The 12,930-nt window shown below is 39.6% G+C and overlaps 1 long non-coding RNA gene across 1 annotated transcript; it reads right to left on the reverse strand.

Annotated features, from left to right (window-relative positions):
* Positions 1–4,710: 4,710 nt before the first annotated feature.
* On the reverse strand, positions 4,711–12,814 carry LOC147581919 (uncharacterized). Its single transcript, XR_015249787.1, has 3 exons — positions 12,524–12,814; positions 6,135–6,232; positions 4,711–5,172 (listed from the first exon to the last, which is right to left on the reverse strand). It is a non-coding gene; the product is annotated as an uncharacterized LOC147581919 (long non-coding RNA).
* Between the last annotated feature and the right edge of the window lie 116 nt (positions 12,815–12,930).

The raw sequence follows: 12,930 nt of genomic DNA on the forward strand, positions 1-12,930 counted from the left end.
GATTCCAGCTTGCCCTTGCAGTCCTCCATGTTTACCTCATCTTCATGACTGCTGGCCTTGTGACTAACAATGGTCCCAAACCCTCCACCAGATACTTGGAAGTACTTCTGAAGGATTGATTGGTGAATATTTCTCCAACCCCTTAAATATTCTGCCAGACTTTTGCTTCCAAAGATCCTTCCTCATCTGTATAAGATGTTATTCCTATAGTAAATTCTTTATTCCCACAATACTCAGAGAGCCTCTGTTTTCCTAACTGATACACCTGTGCCACCTTCTTCGCATGGCTGTTCCTACCTCATTATTTGAGTTTCAGCTTAAATGTCACTTCACAGAGACTCCGTAATGAAATTGTCATCTTGCCCCCAGACCCTCTCTAGTATAGTGCTTTCCAAAGTCGAGTTGTGTACACCCTCTGGAGTGGATGAAATGAGAATATTCATGAATATTTTTGTCTAAAAAAATAAGAAAGGGCTGAAGATTTACTATAAATCTGAACCTAGTAGTTGATACTGACAGCTTCACTTAATGCATTTGTCAGGTGGTCGTGGGTCACATGGAGATTTCCTGCAGAAAAAGTGAGACATACACAACTGGGAGGCATTGACACGTGTCCTCATTCAGTCAGTGGCTTTCAGTGCATTGCAACAATGGGTTGCCCCTTATATGGGCACAGTCTTCTCTGGCTAACTCTAAGCTACAACCAAAATTATGAAGATTGTAAGAAAGAGTGCTAACCAAGCCAGCCTTCACAAAATGGGCAAATGACTTTAAAAGATTCCTATTAAGAAATTCATATGGGGAGGGGTACCTGGGTGACTTGGTTAAGCATCCAACTTCAGCTTGCATCATGACCTCACAGTTTTAAGTTTGAGCCCCACATTGGGCTCTGCAGAGCCTGCTTCAGACCCTCTGTCTCCCTCTCTCTCTGCCCCTCCCCTGCTCGCTCGCTCTCTCAAAAATAAATAAACATTAAAAAAAATTCATATGGAAGATAATAATAATGCAAACATAAACTAACAAAATAAAACACACATACAGAGGATGCCCATTATAATTTTATCTAGAAAGGCCCACAATTCACAAAATCTATAGTCTGTTTCTCTTTTATCACAATCTGATAAATCAATCAAACTTCATCACAATCTGAAATTGTCTTTTGAAAATATTTATGTAGTTATTTCCTATCCCCCACTCCACCACAAACATTAAGCTTCTTGACTGCAGAAAGTACTCTTCACCTTGGCATCCATAGTGCTTAGAGCAGTGCCTGTCACTTTGGAAGCACTTAATATGTATTTTTTTTTTTTTTAGTTAAATGACATATGCTTCACCCTAAATCTTCTTCCAGGCCTTTCCCAAATCAATCTCAACCACTCTTACCACAATCATTTAAACTTACCATGCTCACTTCTGCCTTCAATTTCACTGATGGTCTTTTGTTCATCTGCTCCCTTCACCCACCCTCTTCAACCCCGTCTGAATCCCACCTACTCATGATTCAAATCTTGCTTTTCCATCCCACCCAGTACTCCATCCCAGAATGCTCCTGGGCACACTGAAATCCTCCCACTGTGAGTACTCTGTCAGAAACTTTAACCATAAGAATTGTTCTCTAATTTAAAATTTAAATTATTTTGCTATACCAGAAAGCAGTCTGTAGCTGAACAAGCTTTTTATATTAGAGCAACTGTTAAGGAGATCAGTAAAATATTTAGTCTGTAAGCTGTACTTTTGAATTTAAATGCCAGTGATTTCTAGGTGAGTTAATCGGGAAAACTATTTGAGGGTTCTTCATCCCTTCAGGGAAAAAAGAAAGTTGCTTTCTTAACAGAAAGGAAGATACAGGGAGAGATTGCAATTACAGAAGCTTTAGGATACTATCACTTTCTTTTTTGGCCTGTGTAGAGAGAAGATGAAATTAAGTGATAGGAGAAAAAAGCAACCTTCCTTGCTGATAAGGAGTTAGCTAGCTCCTAGGTAGCCACCTGGCCGAGACATCCGTTGAGGCATTTTGATACCAAATTACAGTATTTTAAAATTCCGAGGGGATGGGGGTGTTTGACCCTACATTTTAAGGAAGTTAGTAAATCACAAAGGAGCTGTCAAATCTAAGTGTGTTAATAACATTATGGACTGGACCAAACTGATAAAAGATTAGAGGGAAAGGTAGCAAAGTATCCATAACTATTTGCTTTCTTTAAAAGCTTGCTATACGAATAAAGAAATTTCATCTTTTAAATACAGTATTTTATTATACTGTTTCAAGTTGACTGTTTTCATAAAGAATTTGTCTTACTTTAAAAAAAAAAGAAAAAGGGAAGAGTTGCTGGTACCTCCATTTCCAGGGAACAGGGCCTTGGCCTCTGCCTCTTGTGTAGAGCATAGGCCCCATTAGGCCCAGCCACCTATCATCAGCCTTTCTTAAGCATCAGAGTAGACAGCCTGCATTTCCTCCACAAGGAGGAACTGAAAATCAAAACCTGTAAGTATGAGATGAGAAATGTCAAAATAAACTATATAATAGGAAAACAGTGTTGTTACGTGTGTGTCATCAATTTTTATATTAACTTCAACAAATTTTTATTTATGTTATAAACAGCAGAATTTACATCTATCTGATAAAATAAACATCTATCAAGGAAGATAGATGTCTCTTGTTTGGAGCCTTTGATTAGGGCCAGACTAACATAGGAGTTTTTATGGAATCGAAATTGAAGCAAAAGTGAGGGGTGCCTGGGTGGCTCAGTGGGTTAAGCATCCCACTTTAGCTCGGTCAAGATCTCACAATTCATAGGTTCAAGCCCCATGTCCAGCTCTGTGCTGACAAATTGGAGCCTGGACCCTGTTTTGGATTCTGTGTCTCCCTCTCTCTCTCTCTGCCCCTTCCAGGCTTGTGCTCACTCTCTCTTGCTCTCTCTCTCTCAAATAAATATTTTTTTTAAAAAAAGGCAAAAGGGAGCTAAATTTCTCTGAATAATGAGAAAACAGGAATTATCTCTGGCAGCTAGGGAGAGTATTGGGGATCCTGGAACAGCAAAAAAGAGAGGCAAGAGAGGGAAATGGGAAGGGGGACAGCATGCCAAAGTAAAATGATAAAGAAGGCCAGTGGGAAATTTCCTGTGGTGGGGAGACCAGCTTTAAAACATTGCTGTGTAACATTTGGTTTTAATTGTGAGCCTTCTTGAGACTCTGGAAATATTGGGAAAGGTTTTGGATTTCTCATTGATGGAATAGGGGCTTAAGTCACTCTACTTGGATATTGAAGGTAACTCCAGAAGGCTAGAGAACTTTGGAGCCACTTGGGTTATGTAGCAGCCATGGAGGTGTGCTGCTCGAATCACCCTGCAACAAAGATCTTGCTGGTCAGCCACAAAGAGGGCAGTTGGCCACCGCCTCTAGCTGGCGCAGCTTGGCTCCCCTCAGGTTTCAGGCCATGGTCTTACTGGGCAGCTTCCAAAGAATACTAGGACCTGGTCATGTCTGCCAAGTGCAGGACTCCCCTTACGGACAGTCTTTAATTGGGAGCTCCCCACTGGATTGACTAAGACTTTATCAATCTGTATCACAGTCTGTATCACAGTCTGAGGCAGTCTCTGCCCAATTCTGCTCCCTTCCTATTTTATTTTTGAAGGGTTAACTCCAATAAACTTGCACATCTGATTCTATCTCAGTGCCTGCTTCCCAGAGAACCCAAATGACACAGGTTACATATACTTTTTATTTTTTTAATGTTTATTATTTATTTTTGAGAAAGAGGATGAGCAAGGGAGAGGCAGAGAGAGAGGGAGAGAGAAAATCCCAAGCAGGCTTCGTGCTGTCAGTGCAGAGCCCAATGTGGGACTTGGACTCACAAACCATGAGATCGTGACCTGAGCCAAAGTCAAGAGTCAGACTTAACCGACTAAGCCACCCAGGCTCCCCTATACTTTTTATTTTGATCACTAAGTGTTAGCTGCTATTATCTTTATTATTCTCTCCCATAGCCCCAAATACTGACTTTTACCAATGGGAGAAAACTTACAGATGGAAGTACATCCAAGAGTCTGGAAATAAAGACATTACTGGTCTGTCACACATTGGCCGAGTAGTGTTGACAAGTGTTATGGCCTCTCTGAGTAGCAGTTTCCTCATCTGTAAACTGAAGCGTAAGGGACTACGATCTCTAAGTTTCTTGCAAAGCATTCAGTGTTCAGTATTCTGTCCAGTACACCACAGTTTTTGTGTAATGGAGACCTGATGACTAAACCTGGCCACATGTTACAATGACGCTCCCTGTACTCCTTTGAGTATGTTTATGTTTGAAAATAAAGCACTGTAGGGAACTAATCTAGGGCAGCCAAAATGTGAGGAAACAACTTCTCTGGTCTTAGGTTATTCTGATAACAATGAGATGGGAATTAGAAGACTCTGAAAGAGTTTCATTATTTCTTTATTTCCTATCGAATGTAATGCCGAGTAATATCCAGGTAGTTCCTCCATTGCTCCATTCCTCTGCCTGAAGATGAGATTCTCCAATTGTCCATTACCCTATGTGGGTCCCTCAACTTGGGGGTAGACAACAGAGGGGATGCTATTCCTTTCATAACTGAGAAGAACATTCTGGGGGAGGTGTTGGTTCACAACTCTCCCTGGAGCATCCCTGGTATAATCTGAAACTGGCCACTTCATGCAGAGGTCAGGGAGAGACCAAAGAAAGAGGCAGGCCACTCCAGATTGGTAAGGTGGTAGTTTTAATAATAGCAAATGGAACTTACACCCAGGCTTGTGCTGTGTGGCACAAAATGAATGGATCCCGCACCCACCTGCCAAATCCTAAAAGTTTATCAAGAGGCATTAACAGAGTTCAGTCACATACACCGTGCAGGTGTTCCCAACATCACATCATTATCTCAAGACTATGTCCTTGCAGCAGCCTCTGGGATCCAGAAAGGCAAGTGGAACCCATATTTCAAGAACAGGGGAGGGGGGAGGAGCATCCCATCTCCCAGGTCCAGCTCACAGGTCCACTGGCAGTTTCATCTTTCAATGACCCTCCTCAATAGGAAACGAGAAAAATCTTCTCCTCAATATTATTTATTTCCTGAAATAAATAAGATCCTTGAGGTTGTGGATGCTTGAGGATATCTCACCATAACCCTCATATCATTTGGGCCACAGAGAAACATGTTTCTTCCTAATATTTATAGAAAGAAAAAAAAAAAACAAGGATGATTTATCAGCAAAGAAATGGGTAATTTATACACATTACATGTTCTCTCCCCCTATTGTAACTTGTATTCTTTTTTCTTATGTTTATTTATTTATTTTGAGAGAGCACGCACATGAGCAGAGGGACAGAGAGAGAGGGAGAGAGAATCCCAAGCAGGCTCTGAGCTGTCAGCACAGAGCCCGATACAGGACTCAAACTCACAAACCGCGACATCACGATCTGAGCTGAAAATCAAGATCCGAATGCTCAACCGACTGAGCCACCCAGGTGCCCTGTAACTTGTCTTCTTAAAAGGGACCCCAAAATCCCTATATGCCTTGCTAAAACAAAACAAAAACAAAAAACTAGCCCCAGTTTATCATATTTCTCATGAGGTGGAAAAATTATATAGTGGTATGAGAACATCTTGGGCCCCCAAATGGAAATTTTCCTAATGGGTTCCCATGACAATGAAAATCAGGAATACCCAAACTAAACCACATTAATCGTCTTTACATTGTCTAAATTAATCCAGCAAGTAAAGCAGATCTTACAGAATAAGGCAATGAACTGCATTGGGTTCATCTGGCATACCCAAGAAATCTGGGAAAAGGATAAGAGCAAGCCTTTATTTCTTTACCCCTTATGAGATTAAATATTGATAAAATGTGCAGTGGCCTATCTTCAAAGGAGCTACTTTCCCACTATCATAAAATCACTGAAGATCTTTCAAAGCCAACTAAAATGTTATCACCCTTTGAAGTTTAAAGTATAAAGACATAAAAAGTACAAACCCTTTGAAATGTTAAGTATAAAGACATAAAAAGTAAAAACCATCAGATGGTTCTTGAGAAACATTTTGACATAAGAACTTGGCTGTGGTGGTTTCAGAGAAAAAAAAAAAAATAGCAGAGAATGATGGTGGAAATAGTCCCTGTTGAACCTAGGTTTGACTGATTTGTCCAAGGGCAGACCCAACAGTTCTCATTGTCCACAAGGAGGAAAGGATGAATGGAATTCTGGGCAAAACTAACAATAAAGCTGGGGTGGGGGGGGGAGGGAGGGGGATAAAGAACAACAAAAAATTAAATTAGCCTTAAAAAGAACTTTGCTGTTGAGTTTGTATGTGGTCATTTTGTCAAATGATAGAATTTTCTTGTTTAAAAAAAAGCACGAGCTCCCTCCAGTGGCTAATCTAACAGTTTTTAAAAACAAGCTGTTTTAACTAGAAAAGGACTAAAATATACCTGGCTTTTCTGAACATAGTCAATATTACTGGGTTTCTAACAAGAGAGACAATAACTAGAATTCACATGTTAGTCACTTACTGATCTCGAGGTAAATTTTGCCTGTCGATGTCTAAGATATTTTAAGTTGTTACTTCAATAAATCAAATCACACAATTGAAGAAGCAGAAGACACTAGAGATTGTGCGTTTATTCATTCGACAAATACTAACTGATTACCTAGTATGTGCCATGTGTGGAGGTTTGAGCAATGAACAAAACAAAGTCCTCATGAAATTCATATTTTATTGGAAGAAAGACAGACAATAAACAATTAAGCTAGTATATACATAGTAGGCCAGAGGCTTATAAGAACTGTGGAGAAAAATAAAGCAGAAGGGAGTGTGGAGGAGAGGCAGGAAGTCACAGAAGGCCTCCCCAATAAGATGTCACTTGAGCATCAGAGGAAAACAGCAAGTATGAAGACCCTGAGGCTTGATGCATTGAAGGCTATTTTGCCTGGGGCAGAGTGGGGAAAGGGAATGTGATGGGAGAGGAGAGAGGTAGTGTGGCGTCAGATTATTATGTATGGCCTTCTATGCCACTGAAGGATATTAGCTTTAAATCTGAGTGAGAAGGGAGGTTGGAGGAATAACCTGAGTCATTTAAGGGTCCCTCTGATTACCACTGTAAGAACATACATGGGGCACCTGGGTGGTTCAGTTGGTTAAACGTCTGACTCTTCATTTCAGCTCAGGTCATGATCTCATGGTTCCTGAGTTTGAGCCCCACATGGGGCTCCTCGCTGACGGGGCAGAACCTGCTTGGAATTCTCATTCTCTCTCTCCCTGCCCCTCCGCCCCCTTCAAAATAAATAAATAAACTTAAAAAAAAAATAACAAACATAAGCGGGGGGAGGGATGGCAAGGGAAGAAGCAGAGAGACCAGTTAAAGGCCAGTGACTGAATATGTTTCCAGAAGGAGGGAGAGACCAACTGTATCCAATGCTGCAGATAAGATGAAGAATGAAAACTGAACATTGGACTTAGCAACATCACAGCAGTGGGTGACGTTGATAAAAACAGTTTTAGTGGAATGGTGGAAGCAAAGGACTGGTTGGCAAGTTTCTTAAAATGTAAATAAAACTTATCATTTGATCTAGGCATTCACCAAGAGAAATGAAAACATATGTCTACATAAAGACTTGAACACAAATATCGATAGTCAAAAATGGGAACAATTCAAATAGTTAACAATAGGTAAATGGATAAACAAAATACATTATATCCATACAATGGAATACTACTCAAGAATAAAAGGAATAAACTATTGATATACACAACATGGATGCATCTCAAAATTATGCTAAATGAAAGAAGTCTGACACAAAAGACTAATGTACCATTCCTCTTACATAACATTTCTGCAAATGAAATCTTATGTTGACAGAAAGAAACTGTACGTTTGTCTGGGGACAGTGGAGCACAAGGGAAGTTGGGAATAATGGATATATTCATTATCTTCATGGTGATGATGCTTTCATGAGTGCATGCACATATCAAAACTCATCAAATTGTACACTTTATGGCCAATTTCTCGTACATTAATTACATCTTAATAAATTTGTAAAATAAATACATGATTATTAGAAAATCAAGGATGGGATCTCACGTGGAAGCAGGGGTGTTGGCGTTAGATAGGCTTAAAAAATATCATGAGCACATCAAACCCATCATTCCCAGCTATTATTGCTATATTTAGCATCAATTTAACGGAAAATTTCAGTTGATCATCATGTGGATCATACGATATGGCAGTGTAATAGTCGTGAGGTTGGCATGAGAATTGGCTTTGTTCAACACTCTCATTTTACAAAGAAGGAAATATTCCCTAAGGAATGCCACAAAGTTCTGTTACATAAATGATACTAATAAACCCTCATGGAGGTTACTACCTGTCTCAACGGAGTTATTGTTTCTTTGTCCTCTATGTATCCCCCCCCAACCCGCATATCAAAACTTTACACAGCTTTCAAGACCTTTCTCAGGTACATCCATCTTCATGAAACATTTCCTTATTCTTCAAAACAAACATAATTTCTCCTCCCTTTATCCAAAGCTTCATTGTACCCAGCCAAAACTATCCATCTCACCAAGTTCTAACCAAGGAGATAAATGCATTAGTATTACACTGTTTGGAACTTTTTTGTAAGGCTAATTCAGGCAGAAGGTGCACCCTTTGCCCTTCCTCACTTCCCTTCTTCCTACTGCTTCTAATACTTAATAGCTCAAGACTGGTGCTTCAGCTGCTGTCTGGACTATCATACCCTCCTCCACACAAAAGGCACCCCAAATAAAGATATAAGAGTGTGCATCTTATGCAATCAAGATTTAAAATAGCCTCTAGTCTAGGCCCCTTTAATAAAGAGAGTTTTAGGGGCACCTGGGTGGTTCATTCAGTTAAACGTCTGACTTTGGCTCAGGTCATGATCTCATGGTTTGTGTGTTCAAGCCCCTCATTGGGCTCTGTGCTGACAGCTCAGAGCTTGGAGCCTGCTTTGAATTGTCTCCTCTTTCTGCCCCTCCCCCACTCGTGCTCTGTCTGTTTGTCTCTCTGTCTCTCAAAAATAAATAAACATTTAAAAATATGGGTTTTTTTTGTAATTTAACTTTATTTTTTATTTTTTAAAATTTGCATCCAAATTAGTATATAGTGAAGCAATGATTTCAGGAGTAGATTCCTTAATGCCCCTTACCCATTTAGCCAATCCCCCCTCCCACAACCCCTCCAGCAACCCTCAGTTTGTTCTCCATATTTATGAGTCTCTTTCGTTTTGTCCCCCTCCCTGTTTTTATATTATTTTTGTTTCCCTTCCCTTATGTTCATCTGTTTTGTCTCTTAAAGTCCTCATATGAGTGAAGCCATATGATTTTTGTCTTTCTCTGACTAATTTCACTTAGCATAATACCCTCCAGTTCCATCCAAATGGCAAGATTTCATTCTTTTTGATTGCTGAGTAATACTCCATTGTGTGTGTGTGTGTGTGTGTGTGTGTGTGTGTGTGTGTGTGTGTACCACATTTTCTTTATCCATTCATTCATCGATGGACATTTGGGTTCTTTCCATACTTTGACTATTGTTGATAGTGCTGCTATAAACATGGGGGTGCATGTAAAAAAATGTTTTTAAAGAAATTTTTACTCCATTTGAATCTAGATGATATGGTCCATTTTATAATTATTATAGCATCTCTTTTGCAATGGTATAAAGGAGATTTTTAGAATAATTCTCTTCCAGTTAAAAATTATTTGGGGATCAGAAAAAGATGGAAAGTTCTTTTGCCAATTCAAGACTAAATATAGAAATGAATATGGAGTTTTCTTGTCATTGATCTGGCTAATATACATTAAATATATGTAGATTATGTTACACATAATATATTGTTTAATATATTTAAAAGTACATACTCAGCCACTCTCAGCCTTAGTTTTCTCATGGATAAAAAAAAAAATCCTGCTTTTAGCATGTTTGGGGGTAAAATGAACAAAGCTATATGTCCTCCTTAGAAGAGCACAGAAAGTCTAGCATCATTAGGACTGCATAATCTCAGCCAACTCATTTTTCTCAGCTGCTTCCCTGCTGCACACTCCCCTCCCAACATTGAGTTACACCAAAATTCTGGCCATCCTTAAATCCACCAGACTCTTTCAAGCCTTTATTCCTTTATACAGGTTATTTTCTTTATATAGAAAGCCTTTCTTTCCCTCCTCCATTGAAACTCATCTTTCAGGATTTCAATCAAGTAGTACCATAACCGAAACATTCTGGTTCCTCTAGGCTGGGTTGTCCTTCCCATTGCTTCCACTGCTCTACTAAAGGGACATTTTTATTCATTTTATTATTTTTTAATGTTTATTTTTGAGGGTGGGGAAGGGCAGAGAGAGAGGGAGACACAGAATCTGAAGTAGGCTCGAGGCTCTAAGCTGTCAGCACAGAGCCGGACACGGGCCTTGAAGCTATGAACCGTGAGATCATGACCTGAGCCAAAGTTGGATGCTTAACTGACTAAGCCACCCAGTTGCCCCCATTTTTATTCATTTTAAATGTGTTTGTCTCTTTGTCTCCCTTTTTAGTCTATGAGATTCCTAAGGGCAAATGTCTATGCCTCATTTATTTTTGTATTCCTAGCACCTACCCTAGTTCCTGACATGTAGATTGCAAAGAAAAGTTTGTGACATGGCCTAAGTGTTTCATTTGTGTCATATTTTTTTTGTTTTGTTTTTTTTTTTTTTTTTTTTTTTTTTTTTTTTTTTTTTTTTTTTTTTTTATTTTTTTTTTTTTATTTTATTTTTTTTTTTTTTTTAAATTTTTTTTTTTCAACGTTTATTTATTTTTGGGACAGAGAGAGACAGGGCATGAACGGGGGAGGGGCAGAGAGAGAGGGAGACACAGAATCGGAAACAGGCTCCAGGCTCTGAGCCATCAGCCCAGAGCCCGACGCGGGGCTCGAACTCACGGACCGTGAGATCGTGACCTGGCTGAAGTCGGACGCTTAACCGACTGCGCCACCCAGGCGCCCCTTGTTTTGTTTTTAAAGATAAATATTCATAGTATATAAGCTTATGAGTTTGAATTATATTAAATAATTTCAAAAAATTCAATATATTTCATTTTGGGAATATTTTTTTCCTAATACAACCTAACCGATTTTTTAAAAATTTAAATCTATGAATTTTTTAAGTTTATTTACGCATTTAAGTAATCTCTACACCCAATATGGGGCTCAAACTCACAACTCTGAGATCAAGAATCTCATGCTCCATGGGCTAAGCCAGCTGATGACCCTATGAATGGATTTTTAAAAAATATTTATTGCTTACATTTTCTTCTTAATAACTTCACAAGTACCCGACACAATGATTAATAAATAGAATAGTCATTTTCCAAACATAGCTGAAAAATTAATGGTAATTTGCACAGCAGTCTTGATTTTGCTTGTGCTCAGGTGTGATCACACAATTATCTGGTTTTTGGCTCATTCCACAGAGTTCTGTGATGACTTGGACTGAAAGTTGATGTTCTGTGAAATTGTTTATATTAAGCAGAATACCGCTGCCCTTCAATTAATGCCATACCATTTACTAGGTGACAACTGTGAAACTCCTTTTTCCTTTCTCAACTAGTTACAGTCAAAACTGCCTGGACTGAAATCCCCAGCTCCCACACCAGCTATGTATTTGGGCAGTCAATTTGTCTGAGCCAATTGCCTCCTCTGTAAAGTGCAGATAATTATATTATCTAATTTAGAGGGATTTTCTGAGGATTAAATGAGTAATGCAAGTGAAGTGCTTGGAACAGTGCCTGGTACAGAGTGAGTGATCACATGTATATTTGTATTAACAGCCTAGCTTGTTCATTCATTCACCACATTTTTTGTCTCTGCACACAGTGAAATTGTAGAAATGTATTCTCTTCGAATTACCAGCATTTGAATTTAAAACTCTGACTGAAGAGTACTTATAAAGATTATAAAGGTGGTCCTTTAAATACAAATTAATTTGCTTTAAAAAAAATTTTTTTTTAACGTTTATTTATTTTTGAGACAGAGAGAGACAGAGCATGAACGGGGGAGGGGCAGAGAGAGAGGGAGACACAGAATCGGAAGCAGGCTCCAGGCTCTGAGCCATCAGCCCAGAGCCCGTCGCGGGGCTCGAACTCACGGACCGCGAGATCGTGACCTGAGTTGAAGTCGGATGCTTAACCGACTGAGCCACCCAGGCGCCTCACAAATTAATTTGCATTTTAAAATCAATCAACATGTTACAATTAATCCAGGTCTTGCCCTTTTACCTTGTGTAGGTCAGGGGGGAGTTGAAACAACCAAAAGCAAAACAAAAACAATATTTAAAGTTATACCAAAAAAATAACTTACGCTCCTCATTGCTCTTTTTTTTTTTTTAATTTTCTTTTATGTTTATTTGGAGAGAGAGAGAGAGAGGGAGGGAGAGCGCGCGCAGGGGAGGGGCAAAGAGAGGGAGACAAAATCCGTAGCAGGCTTCAGGCTCTGAGCTGTCAGCACAAAGCCCCACGCGGGGCTGTAACTCACCGGCCTTTGGATCCTGACTTGAGCCAAAGTCTGAGGCTCAACCGACTGAGCCACCCAGGTGTCTCTCCTCATCCCTCCTTCCCACCACCCCCGCAACTCTAAAATAGGATAGTGCTATCTACTCCCAAAGGAAAAAGCTTTTTAGGCTGTGGGATTTAAAAAACGATTAATCCTCATGTGTCAGTCTCATAGGAGTGTCAGAATGACGAGATAAACTAATATGTGTGGTAAAAAAAAAAAAATCTTTGCATTTCATAATATTTCAAAACGTTAAGTAGGAGTGTTTGGCCAAGGGTGGAAAACGTCCCCCCCAGCCCCTTCCACGCCCCCCAAAATCCTCGCGTAAACCACTGCAGCGCATTTCGGGACTGGGAGTACGTTTGACACTCGGAGGCTCCCGTAGTCTG

The sequence above is a fragment of the Puma concolor genome, chromosome B1, assembly GCF_028749965.1.
Source record: "Puma concolor isolate L17-30 chromosome B1, mPumCon1.1.hap2, whole genome shotgun sequence".
NCBI classification, from domain to species: Eukaryota; Metazoa; Chordata; class Mammalia; order Carnivora; family Felidae; genus Puma; species Puma concolor.